Source organism: Elephas maximus, chromosome 13 (assembly GCF_024166365.1).
Source record: "Elephas maximus indicus isolate mEleMax1 chromosome 13, mEleMax1 primary haplotype, whole genome shotgun sequence".
NCBI classification, from domain to species: domain Eukaryota; kingdom Metazoa; phylum Chordata; class Mammalia; order Proboscidea; family Elephantidae; genus Elephas; species Elephas maximus.
Genome location: NC_064831.1, coordinates 82671346 through 82699169, shown reverse-complemented (window position 1 = coordinate 82699169; position 27824 = coordinate 82671346).

The following is a 27824-nucleotide window of genomic DNA, read 5'->3' as shown; positions in this document are numbered from 1 at the left end:
CATTTCCCTCTCCCGCCCGCCCCCAGTAGCTATTAGTAAACTTTGGTGTCTATGCATTTGCCTAATCTAGATATTTCATATAGATTAGATCATACAATATTTTTCCTTTTGCCTTCGACTTATTTTACTCAGCATAAAGTTTTCATGGTTCATCTATGTATCAGAACTTCATTTCTCTTTGTAGCTGAGTAATATTCCATTGTATGGCTAGACCACATTTTGTTTATCCATTTAACTGCTGATGGACATTTGGGTTGTCCAGATGACCTTTTAAACCTAACTTTTTAGTTGAAAGATTAATACATCCACATGGTAAAAGTTCAAATTGTAGATAGGGCATAGGTGGGTGTTATGGATTGAATTGTGACCCCTGTAAATGTGTGTTGTAAACCCTCACCCCTATACCTATGGTTATAATCCTATTTGGGAATGTTTTTTTGTTATATTAATGAGGCAGTATTTAATGTAGGGTGTGTTTTGAGTCTATTTCTTTTGAGATATAAAAACAGCAGATTAGGCATAGAGAAGCAAGCAGAGATGGGAAAATACAGATGCCAAGCCACCCCAAAATCTCCCAGGAGCAGAAACTCAAAAGAGACAAGGACCTTCTCCAGGGCCAACAGAGAGAGAAAGCCTCCTAATTGTGAGAGAATAAATTTCTGTTTGTTAAAGCCACCCATTTGTGATATTTCTGTTATAGCAGCACTAGATGACAAAGGCAGTGGGCATAAGACGCTCACAGCTCTGTACTTGTTTTTGGCATTTAATATATCAGGAAGTGTATCTCAACACTTACAAAGCTCCCTTATTCTTTGTAACAGCTGCATATTACTCCATTTCATGCTCGTTCCTTAAATTATTCAATCGGTTTCTTTCTGACAGACCTTTAAGTTGTTTCTAATCTTTCACTAATGTGAACCATGGTATAATGAACATCTGTGTCCATTTATCTTTGTGTGTGAGAAGATATGTAGAAGTGGAATTTCTGGTTCAAAGGGAGGTCTGTGTTTTTTTATATCTGTAAATTGTCCTCTGTGATGGTTGAGGTCGTGTGTCAGCTTGGCTGGACTATGTTTCTCAGTCGTTTGGCAGTTATGATGTAGTTTGGCAGTTGTAGGACGTTGCAATCACTTCCATGATGAGATTTGATAAGGATGAGGTAATGTGATGACCTTCATGATGGGGTTTGCTGTAAGTAGACCATCAGTTGAAGGGGAGTTTCCTTGGGCATGTGGCCTGCATTGAATATAAGTGGACGTTCTGGCAAGGCTTGTGGGCTTTTGCTTGCTCTGCGTTCTGCAGCTGGCTCCTGTTTGTCTGACCTCTGGTTCTTGAGACTTGAGCTAGCAGCTTACCTGTGGTCTTGCCTGCTGATCTTGGGAGTCGTTGATCTTCGCAGCCTATGAGCAAGAGCCCTGCTGTCTGACCTGCCAATTTTGGGTTCCCCGGCCCTTACAGCTATGTGAATCAGGAGAATCCTCTATCCTGATCCATAGACTTGGGTTGTTCCAGCCTCTACAACCGCATAAACTATTTCCTTGATATAAATCTCTCTATATACATATTTATAAGCTTTACTACTTTTGTTTTTCTAGAGAACCCAGCCTAAGATACCCTCCAACAGAGAGACACCACTTTACACGTCTACCAAGAGTGTAGAGAATATCTGTTTCCTCACACCCCACACCTCACTAACACTGGGTATTGTTGTTGTTGTTTGGTGCCATCGAGTCGACCCCATACATGAGAGAATGAACACTGCCCAGGCCTGTGCCATCCTCACAATCATTGTTATGCTTGAGCCCATTGTTGTATTACTGTGTCAATTCATCTTGTTGAGGGTCTTCCTCTTTTTTTGATGACCCTCTACTTTACCAAGCATGATGTCCTTCTCCAGGGACTGATGCCTCCCAATAACACGTCCAAAGTATGCGAGACGTAGTCTCACCATTCTTGCTTCTAAGGAGCATTCTGGTTGCACTTCTTCCAAGGTAGATTTGTTTGTTCTTTTGGCAGTCCATGGTATATTCAATTTTCTTTGCCAACACCACAATTCAAAGGCATCAGTTCTTCTTCTGTCTTCCTTATTCATTGTCCAGCTTTCCCAGGAATATGAGGTAATTGAAAATACCATGGCTTGGGTCAGGCACACCTTAGTCCTAAAAGTGACATGTTTGCTTTTCAAGACTTTAAAGAGGCCCTTTGCAGCAGATTTGCCCAATGCAATACGTCATTTGATTTCTTGACTGCTGCTTCCATGGGTGTTGATTGTGGATCCAAGTAAGATGAAATCCTCGATGACTTCAATCTTTTTTCCATCTATAATGATGTGGCGTAATGGTCAAGTGCTACGGCTGCTAACCAAGAGGTCAGCAGTCCAAATCCGCCAGGTGCTCCTTGGAAACTCTATGGGGCAGTTCTACTCTGTCCTACAGGGTTGATATGAGTCAGAATCGACTTGACAGCAGTGGGTTTGGTTTGGTTTTTTTTACCATGATGTTGCTTATTGGTCCAGTTGTAAGGGTTTTTGTTTTCTTTATGCTGAGGTGTAATCCATACCGAAGGCTGTAGCCTTTCATCTTTGTCAGTAAGTGCTTTAAGTCCCCTTCAGCAAGCAAGCAAGATCATTTCATCTGTATATCGCAGGTTGTTAATGAGTCCTCCTCCAATCCTGATGTCCCATTCTTTTTTACATAGTCCAGCTTCTAAGATTATTTGCTCAGCATACAGATTGAATACGTATGATAAAAAGATACAACTGTGATGCACACCTTTCCTGATTTTAAGCCATGTAGTATTATACTTCTAAAAAAAAAAAACCTGTTGCTAATGAGTTTATTCAGACTCATAGCAACCTCATATGTGTCTAGAGTGCTCCTAGGGTTATCAGTGGCTGATTTTTTGGAAGTAGATTGCTGGGCCTTTCTTCTGAGGTGCCTCTGGGTGGACCTGAACCTCCAACCTTTTGGCAGCAGTGAGCGTGTTAACCATTTGCACCACTCAGGGACTCTATCACACCTCTAGATCTCTGCTTATCTAAGTTAAAATGTTAATGGACATTTATTTTTTATCATTTAAATGAACATTTATTTAATAGCGGTTTGTTTTTTAATGAACATTTACTTATTTATGAGGAAGGCTGGGAATCTTTTTCATATTTTCTTACACTTAAAATTCATTTTCACATCTTTTTCTGTGGACTGGCCATGCGGCCATTTATATTTATGTGGTTGCCTCTCAGGTTTGTGGCTTCAGTGCCATGCAAAGAAAGGCCTTCTCAACTCCAAGATTTTAAAGTGTTCTAGCAGAAAAGGGATTAAATAAAACATCTTTGGAGTGATAAAGAAGGTCAATGCCATTCCATTTGCAAAAATTTTGCCTTGTTCAGAACTTTTCAGGAATTCATGTCTTGGGCATAGAGCGGGACAAGCATATTTCTTTACCATCCAGATGCCAAGTAAAAAATGACTGTTAACCCTTCTGTTGCACAGTTAGGAATGGCTTCAGTCTGTGCTTGAGTTGGAGGCTGGAGCTCCCAGTCTGCTGATGAGGAGTTTAGAGCTCCAGGCTCTGGAGGAATCCCCCTCAGGGCACCCCCTCTGCCTGCAGTTGTTTGCCTCCCATTCCTGGCACCTGGTTGATCCTCTTCAGGTCGCTCTCAAATACCAGCTCCTCTGGGTCTTGTTAAAATACTTTATCAGTGCCCGTCGTTCTCGGCAGGGATGACCTTTAACTCATCTTTGCTGTCACTACCTGACTTGGATAACCTCCAAAGAAAGGTTGCCATGGCGATCCTGCTTGCAGCTCAACCAAATCTGGCTCCTGTATCTTATTAAACATTCCCTAAAAAGGAAGTCACCCAGAGCGACGGAAGACGAAGGGCATTCACATGTGACAATAATGTTCTGCTGCCTGCTCCCCCTCCCCAGTTGCCACCATCTCTGCCTCGGTCATGAGTTTAGTTCGTGCCCCTTCTCTCCGTTCGTTAATCTCAGCTGTCAAGGTAAACGAAGAAGTTTCAGGAGGTGAAGGGTGGGGGATGGTTATGGCAAAATGTCAATCTGCCTTTCAAAAGACATCTTTACAGCTCAAATCTCAGCACCAGTGGCAAATGTCAGGCCTGGCTGTGTAAAGAGGCTGCGTTAGAAATGCTAATTGGATGGATATTTCCTTTTTTTTTTTTCCTTTCCTTTTATTGTGGTGCTTTCCCTTTTTCCTGGGGACTCTGCACAGTGATTCTCATTAAATCGGCAGAGATAATCTCCCTTTAAACCACGGGCTCCGTGCACCTTGCCCACGCAGAGGAACCTGAATGCCCAGTTGCTGCCTGGGATTTTCAAGAGGGTGTTTTATATTCACCCCATGGTTAAACGAAAGGAGGAGAAGGCAAGAAATACGTGACACTGGCCGAGTCTGCAGAAGGATAAATCAGGCTCAATCTTCTGGTAACAGGCAGCCCGGCGAAGAAATGATTGGGTATCAGGGAAGATAAAGGCCCTTATGGAAGTGGCAGGCGACACTGTTAATCCCTGAGCGTGCCTGTGGCCTCCGCTTCTAGAAACAGAAAGTCTGCTTGCTCTGAGTAGAGGGGAGGCCTGACCCTGTGGCATTGCTGGGTGGGTACGGGCACCTGGTAACTTATGGAAGGTCTTCCCCACCTGCCTTCTTTTTTGGGCCACTCTTGCCCTTGTAAGGAGCCTGGGTGGTGCCACTGGATTGTTCCATGGAAGAAAGGCCTGGCGAACTGCTTCTGCAGAGATTACAGCCAGGAAAACCCAATGGAGCAGTTCTACTCTGCAACACATGGGGTCGCCATGAGTCGGGGGCCAACTCAATGGCAGTGAACGACGACAACTTGCCCCCATGCTGGCCCCCACAAAATTCTGTTCTAAAAGCATGTCTCAGAAGTTTGCAAACGAGAACAGTGTCCTGAACCTCATTTCCAGTAAATGTCAGTTGCTGTGATGACAGAATTTTAATAAAATTTGATGTTCAAATAATAAATATAATAATTCACTGCTAAAAATGTAATAAAATATAATGTTCCGATAAAATAATAAAAGTTGTAGGTTAGGTCGCTCGTTATAGCCTCATAGCTCTCTGTCTTTCTCTTTTGCTGCACCCAGCATAGCCATAATTAACACATTGCTTATCGAATTATGAGTTTATTGCACATTCATTCCACATGATTAAAAATACCATCCAGGCAAGAATCTTGTCTGTTTTCTTCACCTGGCATTCTGACCACCTTGCACAGGGGTGTTCAAAAAATATATGGTAAGTAAATAAATTTATATGTATTCTCATTTCCTCCTCTATGAGAAAATGAATGATCACTGTGTCAGGTGGTTTTCTGGCCAAGTCAGTGTCCAGATTCCTCACCCATCTGGAAACTCCACTGGCAAAGTTAAATTTTACCCCTGCCTTGTGATCCTGGAGAGCAGAAGTCGTTAAAGTACTCCTCCCCACATCCTTTTGTTCCAGAGAACGGAACAAAAACTACTGACCAAGATGGCTTTAACGATCTCTGTTTAAATAACCAGTAACCAGCTGCTGTCGGCTGATTCCAACTCATGGCAACCCCGTGTGTGTCAGAGTAGTACTGTGTCCCATAGGGTTTTCCATGGCTGATTTATTGGAAGTAGATCACCAGCCCTTTCTTCTGAGGTGCCTCTGGGCAGATTGGAATCTCTAACCTTTCGGTTAGCAGCCAAGCATGTTAACTGTACCAACCGGAGACCCCAAATAAACTTTAGGATAGGATTTTTCTTACGCGATCCCGCCAACCTTCCTCTCTCCCTCATTCTTTAGGAGCTCCAGGGGCCAGAGAATTCCTATGTCTCCCCCCTTCCCTGTTGGTCTCCCAAGATCCATGTGGCCTTATTGTAAGAAGAAAAAAAAAAAAATCAAAACAAAATGACCCTAATTGCAACCTCAGCAAGTCACTCACCACCCCAGTGATCAACCCCTCTTAACTTTCTTTTTAAAAACACCAGTTCTTTGTCCCAGTGGAGTAGGAGCTGGTCTTTCTCCCCAATGAAGCTGTATCCCTCCTCCTATTTCTGTGTTCATTCCCTCCCTTCCCTTAGTCCTTTTCTCTCCTTTCCTGTGTTGTTGTTAGCTTCAGTGGAGTTGGCCCTCAACTCATGGCAACCCTGACTTATGGCAACCCTATGCACAATGGAATGAAATGCCTCCCTGTCCTGAGCCATCCCCATGATCGGTTGTGGAATGGATGACTGTAGTCCACAGGGTTTTCATTGGCTGATTTTCAAAAGTTGATCACCAGTTTGGAAGTCCACTGAGCCCTGTTCAGGATCACATCAACACACAAGCGTCTGCTGACAGACGGGTGGTGGCTGTGCTGAGGTGCACTGGCCAGGAATTGAAGCTGGGTCTCCTGTATATATATACATAAAAACCAAACCCCTTGTCGTTAAGACCAACTCATAGCGACCATACAGGGTAGAGTAGAACTACCCCATAGGGTTTCCAAGGAGTGCCTGTGGATTCGAACTGCTGACCTTTTGGTTAGCACTAAACTATTATGCCACCAGGGTTTCTGGTCTCCGGTATGGAAGACGAAAATTTTACCCCTGAACCACCAATGCTTCATACCCTTAAAATAATCCTTTTGAATAAAGTCATCTCTGCCTGTTTTGACATTGTCTGGTGCAATTGGTTTCTTGACACCACCAACAGAAGGGCGGGAACTTCATTAGACAATGGCATTTGGGGTTCCCTTCCCCCTGGTCCAGCAATCTGCCTTGACCCCAGAGTTAAACGCTGGTCTTTCCCTTTATTTTCTAAGGAACCAACACAAAAATTGATCTGTTTAACAAACTTTACCAAGGCTTGAGGGAATTACATTAAAGAAAATAAAACCTTAAAGCTAGCCCTTGGGCTTCACTTCCCTGAAGGTTCATCATCTCTGTGATTTCACAGGGCTCCCTGCTACTGCCCTGCTCCCATTCCCATAGCAACCTTTTCTCTTAGTCCGAGGCCTACATCCAAGTTATGGGGCCTCACCCTCCACACATGAGAGTCTTGTGTTCCCCCACCCCAGTTCTAGAACTCCCAAACTCTGGTCACTGGACCAGGTAGGAGCTAGCAAAAATTTGCTAATACCAAAATGATCTTTGGAGAGATGTTTCCTGACTCCTGTAAAGATTTTCTTTTGTATCATTAGGTTTGGTGTTTTATGGCCAGTTAGAGCATTTGTTGTCGTTGGTTGCCTTTAAGCCAGCTCTGACTCATGGTGACCCCTTGTACAACAGAACCAAAAATTGCCCGGTCCTGTATTGTCTTCATGATCACTGATATGTTTGAGTCCATTGTTGTGGCCACTGTGTATTCGGAGTGCCTTCCAACCTAGAGGGTCTGTCTTTAGCGCTGTATCAGACAATGTTCTGTTATGATTCACAGGGTTTTTACTGGCTAATTTTTGGGAGTAGATCGACAAGCCTTTCTTTCTAGTCTTAGTCTAGCAGCTCTATTGAAACCTGTCCACCATGGGTGACTCTGCTGGTATTTGAAATACTGGTAGCAGAGCTTCTAGCATCACAGCCCCACGCAAGCCACCACAGTACAGCAAACTGACAGATGGGAAGTGACTTAGAGCCTCCGCTTCTGGGTCATTCGCCAGGCTCAGCACTCCCTGCTTCAGGAGACTTGCACAGGACTTGACTTACATCTGCAGCATGACAAGGCCTCTCTCAATACCGGGGAGAGCCTGCCCCAAAGAAAAACTCCAGCTTCTGGCCCAAAGCCACTGGAAGTAAACCCTTTCAGGCTTTGGATTCTAGCTGTCAAAGTTCAGAAATATTGGGGTTCATTTTCAGATTTGTATTGCAAATCTACTTACCCATAGACTAGGGACAAGATGACAGGAAGGGATGGTGAGTTGACACTGAGAGTCCTAGATTACAGCAAAGGGCAGTAAGATTGCTCAGTGAGGAGTGGCTGCTATCATCCCAGGGCCCTGATGCTTAACTGCACAGCCTGGAATTCTCCCCGGTGCAGGGAAGTCCACCAACAGGCTGTATTAGTATCCTGTGGCTGCTGTAACAAATTACTATGAAATGGGTGGCTTAAAACAACAGAAATGTATTGTCTCACACTTCTGGAGGCCAGAAGTCTGAAATCAGGGTGTCAGCAGGGGTAGTTCCTTCTGGAGGCTCTGAGGGAGAATCTGTTCCATGCCCCTCTCCTATCTTCATGTGGTTGCTGGCACTCCTTGGCGTCATGGCATTCTCTGTGTATGTCTCTGTGTGTCCTTCCTCTTCTTATAAGGATGCCAGTCATCGGATTTAGGGCCCACCCTCATCCAGTATGATCTCAGCTTAACTAATTACATCTGCAAAGATCATATTTCCAAATAAGGTCACACTCTGAGGTTCTAGGTGGACATATATTTTGGGGGTCATAATTCAACCCATTATGTAGGCTAAGTAGAATGAGGAAGAGAGAGTCCCAGAGCCTGCCGTTGATGGTCATTAACTCCTCACACCTCTCTCCACAAACCCAGGACATAATCTGGGCCCACCTGGCCAGGTCATAAAAACAGGGCCTCCCTGGGGGCAGGGGGAGCCTATGCCCTCCCCTTGTAGGAGGGAGCTGATTCTTGGAGAACTGATCTCCTACATCTGTCTGCCCATGAAAAGTGGTGAGGAAAGGGGTTGGGAAGTGAGCAGTAGGCACCAGAATGGTGGAGATAGGGGTTGTGAACGTGGAATTAGTGGAATTCTCTGCCTCTTGGGCCCTTATATATGCCAGACAGTATGTCCTCTTATGGTTCATGTAGGCACCTGTGAATCGACAAATAGATAAATGGGAGCTCCTGAGAGACCAGAATCACACTGGGTTGTGTCACCGCTCGAATTAGAACCTGTGTCCAAGACTCACCCTCTCTGTAACCCTTCCCTGGTCTTCTTAGCTCTCCACAGTGGGAAGGGCCATGGGAGAGGGCTCTCAGGTACCCTTTACTGGAGAAGTGAAGACTGAAAAGTAAACAAGTCTTCATAATAGCAGCAGCCATTCCCCGTCCCACCCCGCCACTCACTGAGAGTCTGGATAGAATCCAGGTGTCTCAGATGCCTATCTGAGCACGTGGTACATGTGTGTTAAAGGATGGGAGGAAGGCACCAGCTGCCAGGATTCTAACCTCCTCACAGGCGCTCCACGAAGATGGCCTGTAGCTCTGGGGAAGGCCAGTCCTGTCTGCATGGAGGGCGTTCTTTTCAAAACCACCCTCTTCCAGCTCACACTCAGCCTTCCAGGGAGGGTTCTAGTTGTCTCCACTGCAACCACAGGCTGCCCAGTCTCTGGCCCTCTTGACCCTGGAATGGAATGCCTTCTAAAGAGGGTGGGAAACAGATCCCACCCCAGGCTGCTGCGCGGTCACCGGGCAGGTAGTGTCATATTTAAAAAAATATATTAAATGCTTTTGTTTCTTGATTTTCCCTTATCCCAAAGCAGCCACAAGTCATGTCAAATGCAACAAAAATACATAAGCAGCTAAAACTGCCTGGACCCCCGCCCTGGAGTCCCACAGACCACTGTGCTTCTTGGAGGGGTGAGGACACCAGGCAGAAAGTGTGTTTTAGGAGACATCAAGGGTAGAACCTGGAAGCCGGGTGAGAGAGCAACAACCAGACACCCCACATGCAGCCTGAAGAGTGGAACCATCCCTGGACCCTCCACCAAGGCCTAGAGCAGCAGAGTAAAGCCTGAGGGCCCAGAGAAAAGGAACAAGGGTGTTGTTGGGAGCTGCCCCATCTGACAGTTGACATCCAGGACCAGACGGCCTTCCCATGCCCATGTTGTGGCATCACGTAAGTACCAGGATTCAGGTGCAGTCACCTGGACGTGGCTCAAGATAGGAACCAATTTGAGTTATAGAAAGATGAGGCAAGGTTTACCATTTACACACTGAACTGGGGGCTATGATTCATGTTTGCTACACACATCACAAGATTTAAAGGCCCTTTCTTCAGGTAGCAGAGCTCAGGGCGGGTTCATAGGCTGGCTGTTGGAGAATGAGGGAGGGGCTGTCCTTGAATTTGGGCCTAGGGAAACGGAGGCTTGTATGGGGCAGGGGCCGAGTGGGGACAGGGAAGGGCAGGTGGCTGGAGAATGATGTGTGGCTTCTAGTCCCAGGGAAGGGACTGAGAAGACAGGAGCCAATGTCTTAGCATAAAATAAACTATCAAGGCTTTCGTGCTCTTAAGAGAAAGAGGGTCCCTAAGTGGTGCAAACGGTTTGTGCTAGGCTAGTAATGTAAAGTTAGTGGTTTGAGGGTTCAGGCTTAATTAGCTGCTCAAAAAGAGGATTGGAGTGTGGACTTAACTAGCTGCTCAAGGAGGGGAACTGACCAGCTTCTAGCTAGGGCCTCAAAACTGAGCCAAACAATATTAAAAAAAACCCAAAAAAGAAAAAACTATATTCCACTGCCCCTGCCTGAACACTCCTCTAAGCTGCTGTATCTCTCAATGAACAGCCCAGCATGTTGTGGGAAGTCTTCATTAGCTCAACGATGCTGCAGAAGAAAGGCCTGGCAATCCACTTTCATAAAGATTACAGCCAAGAAAACCCTATGGAACAGTTCTACTCTGTAACACATAGGGCGGCTACGGGTTGGAATTGACTCAAATGGCAATGAGTTTTTTTGGTGTGGTTTTGTGTTTCTTTTCTTTTAGAAGGAAGAGCTAGCTCCAGGCCTGTGCAGCTGGGACCTGCCCCGGGGTTGAGCTCCATCTCAGCACAATCTCCTACCTCACACAACCATGCCCACGACGCTTGCCTGGATCGGCACTTGCTGGGAAGGCCTCTGACAAATAGCTTCTCAACAAAAAACTCAGACACCTGTGCTAGGAGGCAGGGGGAATCTGAGACAAATTGTGCTGAGCCTCATACTGGGTGTTGAAATGAGGAAAGAGAAGGAACCATGACAAAAGAAGACCCTTCATGATTTTTCAGCACAGAAGATCTCTGAGCCAACTTTTCAAGAAATTTGCATTTTATTCTTTTGCTTAAAATGGAGACTGGAGAGTGAGAACCACCTTCTTTTAATTTCCTTCGGTCTTTCATCCCCGTCTTGAAAGCACCAGAAATATAACAAATTGATGCAACAACTTCCATGACTTCCTTCAAATCAGGCAATAAAAAAAGTCCAGTTGCTTTAGAAAAGAAAGGACACTTCTGACCAAAGGGTTCTAATAAACCTTTCTCTTGGAAATGATTCGGGCTTGGTTTCCCTTAAGTCCACTTTCTGTGATCACCTAGGATGGTGTAGTTCACTCAATGCATGCAATTATGAATATGGCTCCTGTTAAAAACAAGTCCTGCAGGTTTCCACATTAACTCTGCTTCACAGCATGAAGCCAAGGAACAAATAAATGCCCACGACTCTGGATCTGCCAGGACCCTTGTGGGTGGAAGGTGAGCAACCGGTCTAAAACAATGATTTCCAATGGCGATGGTTGGTGCCCTTTGAGTCCTTAGAATCTTTAGGGTTTGTCCTTCGGGGGAGAAGGAAGCCTTGAGCCCCCACACCCTCTATGTAAATGGAGGGAGTTCTGTTGTAGATTTCATTTGGAAAAATAAAGGGGCCATGTTGCCGAAATAAGATTGGAAACCATGTGAGTAAGATGACCAAAGGAGTCCCTAGGTAGTGCAGAAGGTTAGTGTGCTTGGCTGCTAACTGAAAGGTTGGAGTTCAAGTCCACCTAAAGGTGCCTCAGAAGAAAGGCCTGGTGATCTACTATCAAAAAATCAGTCAGTGAAATCCCTACGGAGCACAGTTCTACTCTGACATACCTGAGGTTGCGGTGGGTTGCAACGGACTCAACAGCAGCTGGTTACTGGTTTTTAAGATGATCAAGAATGGCTAAGCATGGAGCATTCTTTCCACGATCAGCAGTGTGGGTTTTTTGGGTGAACCCTGGCATTGCTTCCTGGTGTCTTGATCTGAATCATATAATAAGGTGTTGAAGAAACCAGAGTGAGAGCCATTGTTTTAGGCACAGTCCTGGTCTAGGTGGGAACAACACCATCAAGATTTCCTGCAGACTCTAGCCCCATGCTGCTCTGAACAAGGCGCATGCCTGGTGAGTAGCTGCTTTCCTGTCAGCCCTTGTTTGGGCTAACGAAGATGTTGCACAGCATACTGGGCTGTCCACTGAGAGATGCAGCAGCTTAGATGGGCATAGAGCCAAGAGCAGTGGAATATGTATATACATATTTTTAATGCTGTTTGACTCAGTTTTAGCCCCTAGCTACAGGCTGGTCAGTTTCCCTTCTTGAGCAGCTGATCAAGTTCAAACCCCAACCACTCCTCTTATCCCCCCACATTCTGGGGCCATTATGCACTTGTCTTAATTGCTCCAGGGCCAGGTACCAAACAATTAGGGACAGGCCCTGCTCTCCCTGGAGTCTATGTAATTATTAAAAATACTCAAACCCTAGGAAACCAGTGAAGGATCACTGGTGGTGGAAATGGTGGAGTGCTTGGCTGCTAAATGAAAGATTGGCAGTTCACACCCACTTAGGAGCTCCACGGGAGAAAGACCTGGCAATCTGCTTCCATGAAGATCACAGCCAAGAAAACCCTATGCGGCAGGTCTACTCTGTTACATGGGGTTGCTAAGTGAAAATTGACTGCTTGGTGCCTAAAAACAACCAGGAAGCCAGTGAAACCTAACCCTAAGCCAGCGAAGTAACCCCACCCTGTTGGCCATACATTTGTCTGCCAGCTGTCTTCTACTATCCCAGCTTGTTGTTATCCTCTCCTGGGATGCAGCCTCCACTGTGGCCCTGCCTGGTAGCCTTCTCTCGTTCAGAGCTCTAAGTAACAAAGCGCTCTGACTTTCATCCAGCCGAGTGTCGTTGCGTTGTGTCCCTCCATCCAAAGAACCTGTAATCATACCTAATAGCGTATGACTGCCAAACAGGCAGCCCTCCCAGTCGTGCCTGTTTATTCTCAGCATAGGCTTTGGGACAGGAACATCTGGATTTACATCCTCGTTCGCCACTTACTAGCTCTGTGACTGTGGCAATTTATTCTTTGAACTTCAGCTTCTTCACCTGTAAAGAGGGGAGCATAGTGCCTACCTCATATAGTTATTGCGATGGTGAGACGGGTGAAGCCAGACAATTCACGCATAACGTATAGCACGATGCCTTGCACAGAGCAGAGTCTCACCACACCGTTACTGTTTTCATCATCTTCATTATCGTCATCATATCGTTAACTTGGGAGTGGACGGGTGTTGTCTGGTGACCCAACAGTAGCTTGAGTTGGGGCTGCACGTGAGTCCTTTGTAATATGGAGGCGCAGTTATTCAAGGATGAACTCAGTGTTCTCTCTCACTGCATTTAGGAGGTACAAAGGTCTCCTGCTCCCTCAGTTGGCTGACTAGAGTGAGTAGTCCTTGGAGATTCACTGGAGGGGCATAAACTGGTCTCCCACTCACAACTACATTTAACCAGTTGCCACCAAGTCAATTCCACGTGTGTCAGAGCAGAACTGTGCTCCACAGGGTTTTCAATGCCTGATTTTTGGAAATCGATCACCAGGCCTTTTTTCTGAGGTGCCCCTGGGTGGACTCGAATGTCAAACTTTTAGTTAGCAGCTGAGCTCTTTAACTGTTCGCACCACCGATGACTCCATTAAAAAAAATAAAGGAGCATCTGCTTGAACTCTCCCTCTCAGCCTAGGCCTGGGGAGTTGGAGCAGGATGGGCCGTGCCTAGTGTCATAAGCCTCTTGAAATCTGGCCCATTTTTGAAGCCAAAATGCTTAGTGGATTTCCTGGTATGAAATGGCACAAAATAACTTAACGGAGTTAAGTTATTTAAGAGAAGACGAGGTATTTTTTCCTTCAAGGAGACTGTTGAACGCTCAGCCCAAACACCCCCACCCCTAATTCATTACTTTACACCAAGCAGGCATTTTTCAAATTAGGCGGAATACAAATGAGTCTTGTTTTATGCCATTAATTTCAATGGTTTTACACAATATTTGAATCACTGGTTTTTCTTCTCCTTTGGAGGCAGACCAAATCAGGCTGAATCTACTTGCATTAAAAGCCATTCATGGGACTCAGCCAGCCCCATCTTGCAGATGGAGTGCCATATGTTTTGGCTCACCCCCCATGTGGAATGGTAATACGCAATCCAGGAATAGAATGCACTATTTCTCTGTGTCTGCATTCCCGGTCACCTCTAACGCACGAGCACTTTCCATTCTGGACAGAGGTAGGCAAGTTCATCTGGAAAACACTCAGAAAGATGCTGAGAGTCTGAAGAGATGGTTTTTGTTTTCTCTGGCTCCTGCTAGACGTAAGGCCTCAAATGCAGTCATGATTTGGCACTTGGAAGAATTCCGTTTTTACTTTTCCAGGAATACATTAGGCCTTTTAACTTGAGAGCATAACATTTGACTCTTGGCTAAGGTCAGGAGACTCTAGAAACAGTGAATTAAGTGGTTCTGGTCCACACAAAAGCATTTAAACTTAATATGTTTCCTGGGAGGATCTCTGGATAAAATAGCAGAAATATTGTGACTCGGTAGAGATCGGTAACGATGACATCTGGATAACTATGACTAGAATAGCCTCGAGGTTTTGGAGAGGCTGATGGGAAGGATGGACCAAATGAGTCCCAGCCAAAAGTAAGAAAGAGGTAAGGAGTCGTTTTCCTATTTATCCAAGGTGGGGTGGTTGAAAGAACACTGAACCAGGAGTCAGAACAAGTGGGTTCTCGTCTCTCCTCTGTCATTGACTAGCTGTACTCCCTTGAGGCAAGGGAAAGATTTGATGTTCTTCAGCTATAAAATAAGGGAATTATGGAATGGAGGATGGCAAATGGATTTGATCTCTCATGCCTTCTTGAACTGATGGGCACTGGCTGAGGCTGAGCTCAGGGGACAGGGTGGTGAGATTAATCAGATGCTTGACATAAGCACAGGAAGTGAGAGTGAGGGAGCTTACCACTTAATTCCATTCATGCTAGAACATCTCCAAGGTCCCTTTCAGCAATAACGTTTTAAAATTATGATTCCGTTTGTTCAACAATTGATCTTAAGACACCTGGGTACCATTCAGAAGCCTCTTACTGACTGGAGAAGCAGGTCGGCTTCCACATCATTCTAGCACCAAGAGAACCTCCATACAAAGTCCTCCATCCACCCATCTACTGCTGTACAGTTTCACTTTCTGACCAGGGAACCATTCTACTAACAGACCATTTGATGTCATGGAAACACAGATGCTGCTAACTGGATGCTGATTTTAATAAGATTGTAAACCAGAGGTGGGGGGCAGATAATATAATTTCATCTTGCCAAGGTATGGCCCTCACCTTGCAGTTCTTTAAGCTTCCGTCAGCCATAACCATGGCCTTGAGTTAACAAATGTCTATTTTCTGTGTCCTTAGAGATTGAGCTCTAAGAAGTCCAGATCTCTAAGACTGCCTGGCCCTTGGAGGATGAGCTTTCAAGCGAGCTGCCTGAATTGTTACTGTAACAGCATATGAAAATGGCACTCTGCTTCTCTTTTTAGCTGAGATGCCAAAGGCCAAGAACACAGCATGAACTGTCAAGCACCATCACGTTCCAAAGCCAGGTGGTAGACATCTATGCAGGACTTGGAGAAGGGGTGAACTAAAACCAATATCCTGACCCTTAACACATCGCCCGTCTCAAGGGTGTAAAATCACTGAAATTGGCAATTGGAAAGGGAGCGTATTTTGGGGGAGAGTTATTGGTATGTGCTGTGATCTGCCCTGGCCTCCCATCACACACCCTGGGAAAGAGGAGGCAGAAGATGTGAGACTATTGGCAGGATCAACTGGAAAGCTAGAAAGTCTTCTCTGGAACTGGAGGGTTAGTGGGCTGGGGCCTGACACATGCCTGAATTAGAGACAGGCTCTCACCCTGAGGTAGCAGGACTGGGAGAACCAGGGCTTCTGGGAGCAGTGGAATGAGTTTTCCATGGGCCAAATGGGCCTGAGGAAGAGATCTGGCATAAAGATGCATTAAAAGGGACTTCATCCAAGAGGGTCAACTGGAAGGGCGGTGAAACCCTAACAGAGTCTCTGAAGGGTGACTTCTGCCTAAGGACTAGTGGTTGGAATTGTGTGTGGCCAGTCGGAGGAGGCGTATGCCATGGTTAGGGAAGTGGAGGAGGAGAGGGTGGAGCTAGGAGAGAAAAACTGAATTCCTTCATCATAGGCTTTAAGACTTAAGCATGAAAGACCCGAAGGAAGGGAAAAAAAAAAAAAAATCTAAATTAATCCGTGTATTAGTACTTGTTTCTTTTCGGTTGCTGAGTAGTATTCCTTTGTATGGCTATTTCACAATTTATTTATTCGTTCTGTCTATCAACATGTGGATTGCTTGGAATAAAGCTTCTATGGACATTCATGTACAAGTCATTGTGTGAACATACGTTTCCCATTCTCTTGGCTAAATATCCAGGAGCAGAACTGATGGCTCATAGAGTAGCTGAATGTTTAACTTAATAGACACATGGCCAGGGCCGGACTCATTTCTCAGCACACATGCTGACAAAGTGAAAACTGCTTTGTTAATTTTTGATTGTGTGCTGCTCATTTTCTGGAAAACTTATTTGTGGGAAATCTGTTTTTGGTCTAGGATAAAGGTGATTTTATACTTACTTTGGCTTTTGCTGGGTGTCTAGGGCACTACTAACCTAGGATCACTTTCAACTGCATTCATGGCTTAAGGTTTATTTCAGGGCTTAAAACCAGTTGGTTCTGGTTTGAACCCCTCCTGAGAATTTGCATTTCTAAGAAGTTTCCTGCTGAGAATTTGCATTTCCACCCTAGGTATACAGAATCAGAATCTACATTTTAATAAATTCTTAGGTGATTCGGATATATACCTTCCTGGGAACTTGGTAGAAATGCACATTTTGAAAAGGAGTTCTAACGGAATGAACCAGTTTGAAAAAACAAAAAAAAAACCCTGGTTTATTTTGGATTATTCATGTGATGTGCAGCTGGGCTGAAAATCTAATAAGGATCAGTTGTTGGTCATGGTTGCTCAGGGAAGACTTTTAGATTTTTAGCTCTTCTGCTCTGTTGAGTGCCAAGGCACATTTCCTTGCAGACCCCTAGGTGTGAGGATAATGTGGGACGGGATTTTTTTTCCTGGTTCTCCCTTATCCTGGTGGTGTCATTTTTGTTGTCGCATAAAAAGCAAAGCTCAATTTCACTAAGACTGGCAAGCTCAGGGATCCCACCAATGTGGTGGCACAGACTGGGGAAGCAGTTCCCAGAAAGTGGTGTTTCACAGCCTGTCAAGAAGGAGCAAAGACGGTACACGGAGCCAGGTGTTTGAAAGAAAGGAGTGGGAGGAAGTTAGAGGCAGGGAAGAAAATAAAAGAAGCCAAAAAAACAAAACAAAACAAAATGGCACTGAAGGAGCTGAATGGTGTGGGTGGGGTGAATCCAAGCAGTCACTTGGCCCACTGGGAACCAGCAGAGGCCAAACAGGGGAAAGAAGGATGGGAGGTGGGAAAGCGTATATGGTTGGTTACCGGGTGCCCTGTTTCCTGCTGGGAGCTCTGTGAAGCTGCTTTCCTCTACTCCCTGCCTACCCATCTCCAGCAGGAGTCCAAGATGGCGAATCTGTGCTGCATTAGCTGATAAGGGACGTCTGCACATATCTCTCCTCGCTCTGTTCTCTGTCAGTTTCTTATCCCATTCAGTGCTTGGTTGAGTTCTTCATCTCTTCATTTGATGCTTAGGGTTCCAGGATTGACGTTTGTCTCTGTTTTACCTAGTTTTTTGGGTCTTTGCTGTGGAGGGACGGTGTGGTGCTTCTGTCTATAGCACCATGTTGGCTCCCTCCACTTTTTCCTAAAGTGTGTTTTTTATAAACAGTATATAGTTGGATTATTTTTTTAATCTGTTCCATTCTGCTAATATCTTGCTTTTAATTGATGAGTTTAATCCATTTACATTTAGTGCAATTACTGATAAGCTAGGATTATGTCTGCCAATTTTGCTATTTTTTCTTTATGTCGTATCTTTTTTGTTTTTATGTTCCTCCATTATTGCTGTCATTGGGTATTTTCTACTGTACTACTTTAATTTCTTTGTCACTTTTTTTTTACTATATATTTTTAATTTTTGTTAGTGCTTGCCCTGGGGATACAGTTAATGTCTTAGTTTATATCAATCTAATGTAAATGAATACCAATTTATTTCAATATTATTCAAAAATTTTGTTCATATGTAATTCCGTTCCTCTATGTTTTGATTGTTACAGATTACATCTTTACACCTTGTGTGCCCATCAATTATATTTATAGTAATTGCTTTATACAGTTGTCTTTTAAATCAGGAGAAAAAAAGAGTTACAAACAAAAATAAATTTATACTGTTTTATAAATACCTATGTATTTTTTTTTTATGTACTTACCTTTACAGTAATTCTATTTCTTCACGTGAATTTGAATTAGTGTCCAGTGTCCTCTCATTTCAGCCTGAAGGACTTTGTTTATCATTTCTTGTAGGGCAAGTTTGCTAGCTATGAACTCTGTTTTATTATTGTTATTATTATGGAATGTCTTAATTTCTCTTTCATTTTCAACTAATTTCCTTTGACTCTAAAAATCACATTCTTCTTCCTCCCTAGGGTTTGTTGTTGCTGCTTGTTGTAGATGTTGTTTTTAGTTTGTTTTAGCAGATATAGAATATCGAATATAGAAGAACTGCCAAGATAGAATATTTATTGAAGGCGTTTTTTCTTCTCAGCACTTTGAATATGTAATCTCACTGCCTTCTGGTCTCCATGGTTTCTGATAAAAAAAAAAATTATCTGTTAATAGCATTGAGAATCCATTGTATGTGATGAGCCATTTCCCTTTTGCTGCATTCAAGACACTTTGTCTTTCAACCTTTTGATTCTAGGGGTGGGTCTCTTTGAGCTTATCCTACTTAAAGTTCATTGAAATTCTTGGATGTGTTGACTGATGTTTGTCACCAAATATGGGAAGTTTGGGGTCATAATTTCTTTAAGTATATTTTTTTCTGCTCCTTTCTCTCTTGTCTTATTCCGTAACTCCCATTATGTGTATGGTATACGCCTGATTGTGTCCCACAGGTTTCTGAGGCTTTGTTCATTTTTCTTCATTCTTTTTTCTTTATGTTACTCAAATGGATAATGTCAATTGATCTGTCTTAAAGTTCTCTGATTCTTTATCCTTGCTGCTTGAATATGTTGTTGATCTCCTCCACTGAATTTTTTAAAAAATTTCAATTACTTGTACTTTTCAACTCCAGAATTCTAATTTGTTTCCTTTTTATAATTGTCTAGCTCTTTACTGATATTCTTTTATTTTTTGAGACTTAATTCTCATACTTTCCTTTAGTTCTTTGTTCATGGTTTCCTTAGCTCTTTGAATATATTTAAGATAGCTGATTTAAAATCTTTGTCTAGTAACTCTAACATCTGAATTTCCTCAGTTTCTATTTATTTTCTCCTTTTTTCCCCTGAGTGTGGGCTATATTTTCTTGTTTCTTTGTATGTATTATGTATTTTTTGTTGAAAAGTGGACATTAGAAATAATATAATGTGGCAACCCTGGAAATTACATTCTCCTTCCTCCCCAGGGTTTGTTGCTTGTTCTAAATATTGTTTTTTATTTGTTTACTGACTTTTCTGAACTAATTTTGTAAAGTTTTTTTTTTTTTAATCACTTGTGGCCACTAAACTCTCTACTCAGTTAGCTTAGGGTTAGCTAATTATCGGAATTGTTGTTGCTGTTGTTGGGTAATGTTGTATAGATTCTGACTTACAGCAACCTCTTGTGACAAAATAGAACTGACCCATAGTGTTTTCTTGGCTGTAACCTTTGTGGAAGCAGATCAGCAGGTCTTTCTCCCACAGAGCCTCTGGGCAAGTGTGAACTGCCAGCCTTTTCCTTAGCAGCTGAGCACTTAACCCTTGCATCACCAAGGCTTCCTTAAATTCCTGAACCAATAAATTTCCCCATCTTTGGTGGGTGAGTATTGGGACATACCTTCACCATTCAACCAGGCAGTTTACACTCCTCCTTAGCCTTCACTTCTTGCTTGTGCAGTCTCAAAGTCAGTCAAAGGTGAGAACTTAGAGTTTTCTCAGGCCTTTTGTGATCATGAGCACAGCCCTGCACATGGTGCACAAATTTCTAGGTTCCCAGGAAGATGTCAGAATTTTTCAAAGTCCCTGTAGAGATCTCATTCTTTAGCTTTTCTTTTTTAAAGTTTTTTGATTAGACTACAGTTTGCCTTATCTGTTATCCATCACCTCAGGCAGCCACAAAGTTAAAACACTTTGGATAAATACACTCTGGGGAGAAGGCTCTTAGCACGGTGAGAGCTCCAAGTTAGCCTTGTAAGTGGATCTTCCAGGGAACTACTGGACAGGCCAGGTAATGACGTTTCTTTGGGATTAAGGCTTTGAGAGAACTCCAGCTCCATTCTACTTCATTCAGTGGTTGCTGAGCTGCACTGGGTGTGTGGGCTGTTGGCTTTCAAGGCTACCCCTGAGTTAGGAGAGGGGAATGGGACTGGGGCAAGTTGAAATTGCCACAGATCTTTCTGTTCTTAACAAGATTCAGATATTTTTGTTGAATAAATGCTCCCTCGTTGTTGCAAGTCTTTGGTTAATTTCCAGAGTTCTGAAAAAGTTAATCATGACAATTTTTGTCAAGTTTTTCATTGCTTTTAAGGAGGGGTAAAGTTTTGGAGGTTCTTACTGCACCATTTTTGCTGACTTCACTGACTCCATCTTTTGGAACTGTAATTATTTGGTTGGTGGATCTTCTATATTGAGTCTCTACTTTTTTTTTTTTTCTTTTTCTTTTTCTCCATTTGTCTTTTTACTCTACTTTCTGGGAAAATTCTTCAACTTTCTCTTTAAATGCTTCTACTGAGTTTTTCATTCTTGCTATCATAATTAAATCCTAAGAGATCTTTTTTGTTTTCTGAATGCTTTTTTTTTCCCTTTATATCATTTCTGGTCCTGTTTCTTGATAAAGCAGTATCTTCTCTTATTTCTTTGAGATTATTAGTGATAATTGTTCTACTCTTGCTAATTCTCTGTTCCTCAAAATTCTGTTTTCTGTTTGTTTTGGTCTGTATCTTTCATATTAGAGGCTTTTATCAGATGTCTGTTGATCCCAGAGTGCTCATATTCAAGCACTTTTCACCAAAAAGCTGATTGAAACCTGTGCGTGCGTACGTGATGTGTGTGTGCACACATTCATGTGAGCATGAATGTGGATGGATTTATATCAGTCAGAAGAGACTAGACATATGTTTTGAAATGAACACTCTTCAGTTCATTTCTCACACAACACATCTAGTGAGAATTGCTATGGGGCTGTGCTCCACATAGCCACTCAGGGATTCAGGTTGATTGAGGTTCCATCATTTTATACTTGTTCTATCTGGATTATGCACTCTTTTGGCAGCTCAGTAGGGGAATAGAGAGCCAGATGATTGTGTGCTGGTTCTTCTATATTTTAGCCCAGAAGCAGCATGCCACTTCTGCCTACCGTAAATTGGCCAGAACCAGTTACAGTTGGGCCCTGCTTAACTGCAAGTGGGCTGGGAAATGTGGAAGAGCAGATGGAATGCTTGTTGACAACTGATGTCTTTCCATAACATTTTTGACTATGGGCTTCAGTGTACAGTAATTTGGCTGGCCCCTAATGTCAGTATCTTTAGATCTTTTCTCTTGAGCTAGTCATAGTCCCAAAAGAAGTCTCTTCTAATGTCTGACCTAAATGTTGAGTCCTGGCAGCCAATGTACTGGGAGCTGAGAGGAGAAAAAGGCTGGAGTGAGGGGGTCTCAGCATTTATTATGCATATGGTCACTGAGTCCTCCTGTTTTAACTTGGTACCCTGTCATTACTGTGCCTGATGTTCACAGTTCTTTGGTTTTATACTCTCCAGAATGGGTGAGGAGTCATCATCCAGGTTCACAGAGGGGAGAAGAAATCTGAGGGTCTAATCCCTTCTTTAAAGTCTTTTAATCAAATTTCCCACTTTTCATCCCCACTTCACCCCCATTTTCATGGGTACCTAGTGCCGCCTCTCCTCCTACCAGCTTATAGCATAGCCAAATCCATTTTCATTCACCCATTTGCTTTCCATCTTCCAATATTCTCTCTTGTTGTCTTTTTCCTCATTCTTTATGTGCTACTGATTTGCATCTTTTTTTTTTTTTGAATCATTTTAGTGGGGTTTCTAGAGAGCCCTGGTGAGACAGTGGTTAAGTGCTTGGCTGCTAACCAAAAGGTCACCAGTTCAAACCCACCAGTTAGTCCACAGAAGAAAATGTGACAATCTGCTTCCATAAAGATTACAGCCTTGGGCAAAGTCAGGGAATGTCTATAGATACATCCAAACTCCCTGAGGGACTGAATTACTCAGCTGAAGGCTATGGGGACCATGGTCTCAGGGAACATGTAGCTCAATTGGTAGAACATAACTTATAAAGAAAATGTTCTACATTCTACTTTGGTGAATAGTGTCTGGGGTCTTAAAAGCTTGTGAGTGGCCATCTAAGATATTCCACTGGTCTCACCCCATCTGGAGCAAGGGAGAATGAAGAAAACCAAAGACACAAGGGAAAAATTAGTCTAAATGACCACAAGTACTACAGCCTTCACCAGCCTGAGTCCAGCACAATTAGACGGTTCCTGGCTACCACCACTGACTGCTCTGACAGGGATCACAACCGAGGGCCCCAGATAGAGCTGGAGAAAAATGTAGAACAAAGCTCTAACTCACACACAAAAAAATAAAAATAAAAAGACCAGACCTAGTGGTCTGACAGAGACTGGAGAAAGCCTGAGAGTATGGCCCCTGGACACCCTTTTAGCTTAGTAATGAAGTCACGCCTGAAGTTCACCCTTCAGCCAAAGATTAGACAGGCCCATAAAACAAAACAAGACTAAATGGGCACACCACCCCCGGGGCAAGGACGAGAAGGCAGGACGTGACTGAAAGCTGATAATAGAGAAGAGAGTGTTGACAAGTTGTGAGGTTGGCGACCAATGTGTACTAATTGTTTTAGGAGAAGCTACTTTGTTCTGTAAACCTTCATCTGAAGTACAATTAAAAAAAAAAAAAAATTACAGCCTCGAAAACCCTACTGGGCAGTTCTACTCCATCCTATAGGATCCCTATGAGTTAGAATCGACTTGACAGCAACAGGTTTGATTTTTGGTTTTTTTAGTGGGGTTTCTGGAGGGAATAAAGGTAAATGGGTGCTATTTTAGGAAACTCTAATTTCTAGGAAACTCTTTTTTTAGTTGATTGAATCTGCCTGTAATATTTCATATACCTTATCATTCCAAGTTGTTTTTAGTGGAACTCAGGACAGCTCTGTCCCACTGTCATCCAGGAATCAAAAAGAAGAGCATTTTTCTTACCCTATAGTCCTCCTGTGTGGAAGGTAATAATAGATTTCTTAGCTTTGGGAATGGCAAGAATTCAAAGCCACAGAGATGGGAGAGCACTACCTGCTGAGGAATTTTTTTCTCCAAAGGGACAGGAGTAAGCCAGATTTTTCTATCTTTGAGATAAGCTGATCTTGGGGCATTTTTGTAGATGACAGACCAGGGTTATTGGAAGCTTATTAAAATAGGACCATTGCGGCGAGCTAAGATGCATCAATTGGTCTCAACCCACATGGATCAAAGGAGAATGAAGAACACCAAGGTCACACGGTAACTATGAGCCCAAAAGGCAGAAAGGGCCACATGACCCAGAGACTTACATCATCCTGAGACCAGAAGAACTAGATGGTGCCCGGCCACAACTGATGACTGCCCTGACAGGGAGCACAACAGAGAACCCCTGAGGGAGCAGGACAGCAGTGGGATGCAGACCCCAAATTCTCATAAAAAGACCATACTTAATGGTCTGACTGAGACTAGAGGAATCCCGGCAGTCATGGTCCTCAAACCTTCTGTTGGCCCAGGACAGGAACCATTCCCGAAGACAACTCATCAGACATGGAAGGGCCTGGACAATGGGTTGGAGAGAGATGCTGATCAAGAGCGAGCTACTTGTATCAGGTGGACACTTGAGACTGTGTTGGCATCTCCTGTCTGGAGGGGAGATAGGAGGGTAGAGAGGGTTAGAAACTGGCAAAATTGTCACGAAAGGAGAGACTGGAAGGGCTGACTCATTAGGGAGAGAGTAAGTGGGATTATGGAGTAAGGTGTATATAAGGTTCTATGTGACAGACTGACTTGATTTGTAAATGTTCACTTAAAGCTCAATAAAAATTATTAAAAAAAAAATAGGACCATTGAATACAGAAAATTTTGCTTTCTCATCATCCAGAACAAAAATTCATCCACAAAATGTGTTGTGACTCTGGTACCATAAAACTTCGGAGTGTGAGACGGTAGCATATTGGGCTTCGTCATGGACTTTTTCAACTTAGAAGAGGCATAGTGTAGGTTAAAGTTTTAAGAGTTTATTTAAAGCTTGATGAGAGCCCAGTTTGTCCTCTAGGGGGTCATAAAAGACCTGTTTTCCAGAAACACATTGTAATTTAGTTTGTTTTGCTTGGAGAACATGGCAGAAGGAAGTGGGATTTGAGGGGGAGGTGGCGTCAGACACAGGGACAGTATGTGGAATAGACATGGGATAAAACTTCCACAAGCTTCATTTTCTCTCCATTAGAAATGGGGCTTTTAAAAAAATCTCTTCCAAAGGGAGAACAAACCAAATACTTTATGCCTGGGATTTGGTTTCTAAACCCTGGTACAGGGTTCAGAAGATTCTTGGAACTCAGGTAACCAGTACTGCTTTTACATCTGCTTTGGTTATGTATTAGGCATCTTGATTTACCCTTCTCACTAAATACACACTTACATGGGTACATTTGATATTGTTCAATTCTCTCATGTAAAGCTAAGACCTGTCTGAGTCAAGGTGGCAGCAGCCTAGAATATGAGTAGGAACCACAGGCTATATTTATAGAGTTAGAACAAGCCAGCTCCTCCCTGTCATCTAGACCAGCTTCCTGCCTCTAGCACATCAAGGAGGAAGATTTGGTGCGAGTCTAACCTATGATTTTTAGTGTTCCCTGGGAACCTCTTAACAATTCTGAAATGGAAGTTAAGTTGTTCTTAGAATTCTCTCTCAGAATTGGCAAAGACAGCATCTGAGTCAAAAGCAGGCAGGGATCCTCTTTGTGCCCCAACTTCTGAGAGAGGCTAGGCCCTCATATTGTGTGTGCTAGTTTAGATGAGTTCAAAGTCACCATCTGGTGTAGACAGGAACATAGCTAGCTTCTCCTGGAGAGTGAGCCCAGGGATGAGCTCTGGCCAAGGGCTGCCATCTATGTCTGTGAGGTCATAAGCACCAGATAAGACACCACCACTTGACAGTGTGTCTCAGTGTCTTGCTGTCACCTCGCTTCCTCTCACATCTCTTCATCAGTCATGTCAACTTATTCTTTTTTTTTGTATTCTCTTGGTGAAGTCTTTTGATGAGCATATGTGTTTAATTTTTAGAAGATCCTAGTTACCTAGCTTATCTTCTGGTGTTTGTGCATTGTTAGTTATGGTTTGTATCCTATTTATGCCGTGTCAGAATCAACTCAACGGCAATGGGTTTGGTTATTTTTTTAGGGTTGACCTTATTTTTTCTTCCATGATCTTTATATTTTTGGTTTTATATCTAGGTTTTTGATCAATTTCGAATTGGTTTTCCTGTATGGTGTGAAGTATGAGTCCTATTTCATTTTTTTTACAGTTGGACACACAGTTTTGCCAGCACCATTTGTTAAAAAGACTCTCTTTTCCCCATTTAATGGATTTTGGGCCCTTGTTAAAGATCAGGTAGCTGTAGGTAGATGGATTTACATCTGGGTTCTTGATTCTGTTCCATTGGTCAATGTGCACAGAGCCTCACTTTAAACTCTGAGTTGGTTATCTTGTTTTTCACAAAAAAGTCAATCCCGATAAAAGAGCATGGATCAAGCAGCAGGAATGTGTCTCTCCCATTATCTATTAGTGGCCACACACATTAGACTGGAGTTGAGAGAGGTAGTGATACTAGCTAGATTCTGTTGAGATGGTTCCTCCTTGGAGGAACCCTGAGACAATCCCCGTCAGTCACTCCGGGATCCACGTAATGTGCTGGGTAAGATGGAAGGAGATAACTCCCGAGTGGAAATGCGGAGTCAACTTGACGGCAACTGGTATATTTTTGGAGACGGGGATCTCAGGAAGCCAACTTGTTGAGTAGCCGAAGAGAAATGGTTTCAGAAAACTGGAAGCATTCATTCATTCATTTATTCAACAGCTATTTATTGGGCACCTACTGCATGCTAGGCCCTGACCACTTGCTTCAACAACAGGGAAGGAAGCAAACAGAGCAGAACTCACTGCCAACGACTCTTTAGCTCCTTGGCCTGAGTGAGAGGCCAGAGAAGAAGAAAGTGAGTTGCCATGCAATGAATGCCTGAAAGAGCCTTGTCTGATCTAATCACAACAGCAGAACTTGGTGGGCTTCCATTATTCTTATTTTGCTGATGAGAAAACAGAGACAGAAGAAGTGGCTGGATCCACACCACTCAGGTGGAAGCTGTGGAGGTCAGGTTGGGACCTGGGTCATCTGAGGCTCCACAGTGTCGCCAACACCTCAAAGTGAGACAGGGAGCAAAGGCCCTGAGATCGGAGGGTGCCTGTTTGAGAAACAGCAAAGAGACTGGTGTGGTTAGAAGAGAAGCAAGTAAAAGAGACATAGACTATACTATCAGGGAGGTAATAGGGGGTAAAGTGCAGAACCTAGAGACTTAGTAAGACAGGGAACTAGTGGGGCCCCCAAATCTGCAAACAAAGTAACAAGAAATAGGCCAGGGCACAGAAACAAAGCCATTCCCCAGAGCCATGGGGCAGGGTATCTAAAAATAGCCCACAAACTTCTTTAAAGTTGCCTTTCAGAAGCAGAGGAATAAAACCAGGTCCAGGGACATGTGCAGAACATCCACTTGTGATCGTTGTGTGACCTTCCACCAGGGGCAGTGAGGGGCTACAGCCCCAGCTGGGGAATCGAACCTGGGGACCAAGAGACTGTGCAGGCACTATACCCCATAATAAGTCCTGCTATGAATCCCAGAGGCCTCTGGGACAGCTGGTAACAGCCTGTAGTGTTCTCATGAAGCCACATGTCCCTTCCCACCCCTGTCGAGTTCTGCTTTTTATTCATTCCCTTCTGTCTTCTGCTTGGCTGCTTTCACTTCTGGCTCCCAGGCTGGCTTCCGCCAGAGGGCGATTTCACGTTCCCAGCAACCTGCGGTTTGGCGGTCCCCCTACCTCCTCCTTAGACACTTGGCCAGGGGACCTGGTGTGCTCAGAGGAGGACATTCAATCCCAGCCTCCCCAACAAGTTCAAAAGACAGCAGCTGTAGCCATGGGCCAGAGGCTGTGCAGTCAGAGCCTGTCACCGTTGCTGCACTAATGAGCATCTCTACTTGGTGTGTCTGGGAGTGACAGATGGGGTGGGGAGGAGTGGGAGGCTGAGACTGGTGTGGGAATAGGCTGAGACCAGGGGAGCTGACTGGGTCACTCATTCCCAGGGCTAATGCAGTCCCCAGCTCCTTGGTGTATGCTGATCAGGGTAAAGCTCAGAAGCTACCAGCACACTCTGGAACCAGACTGCTTGGGTTCAAATCCCAGCTCAACCATTTCCTAGCTGTGTGACCTTGGTCAACTTAATCAACTTCTATGTCTCAGTGTCCTCACCTGTCAGATGGGAATAATAATAGCATTTTTTACCTCA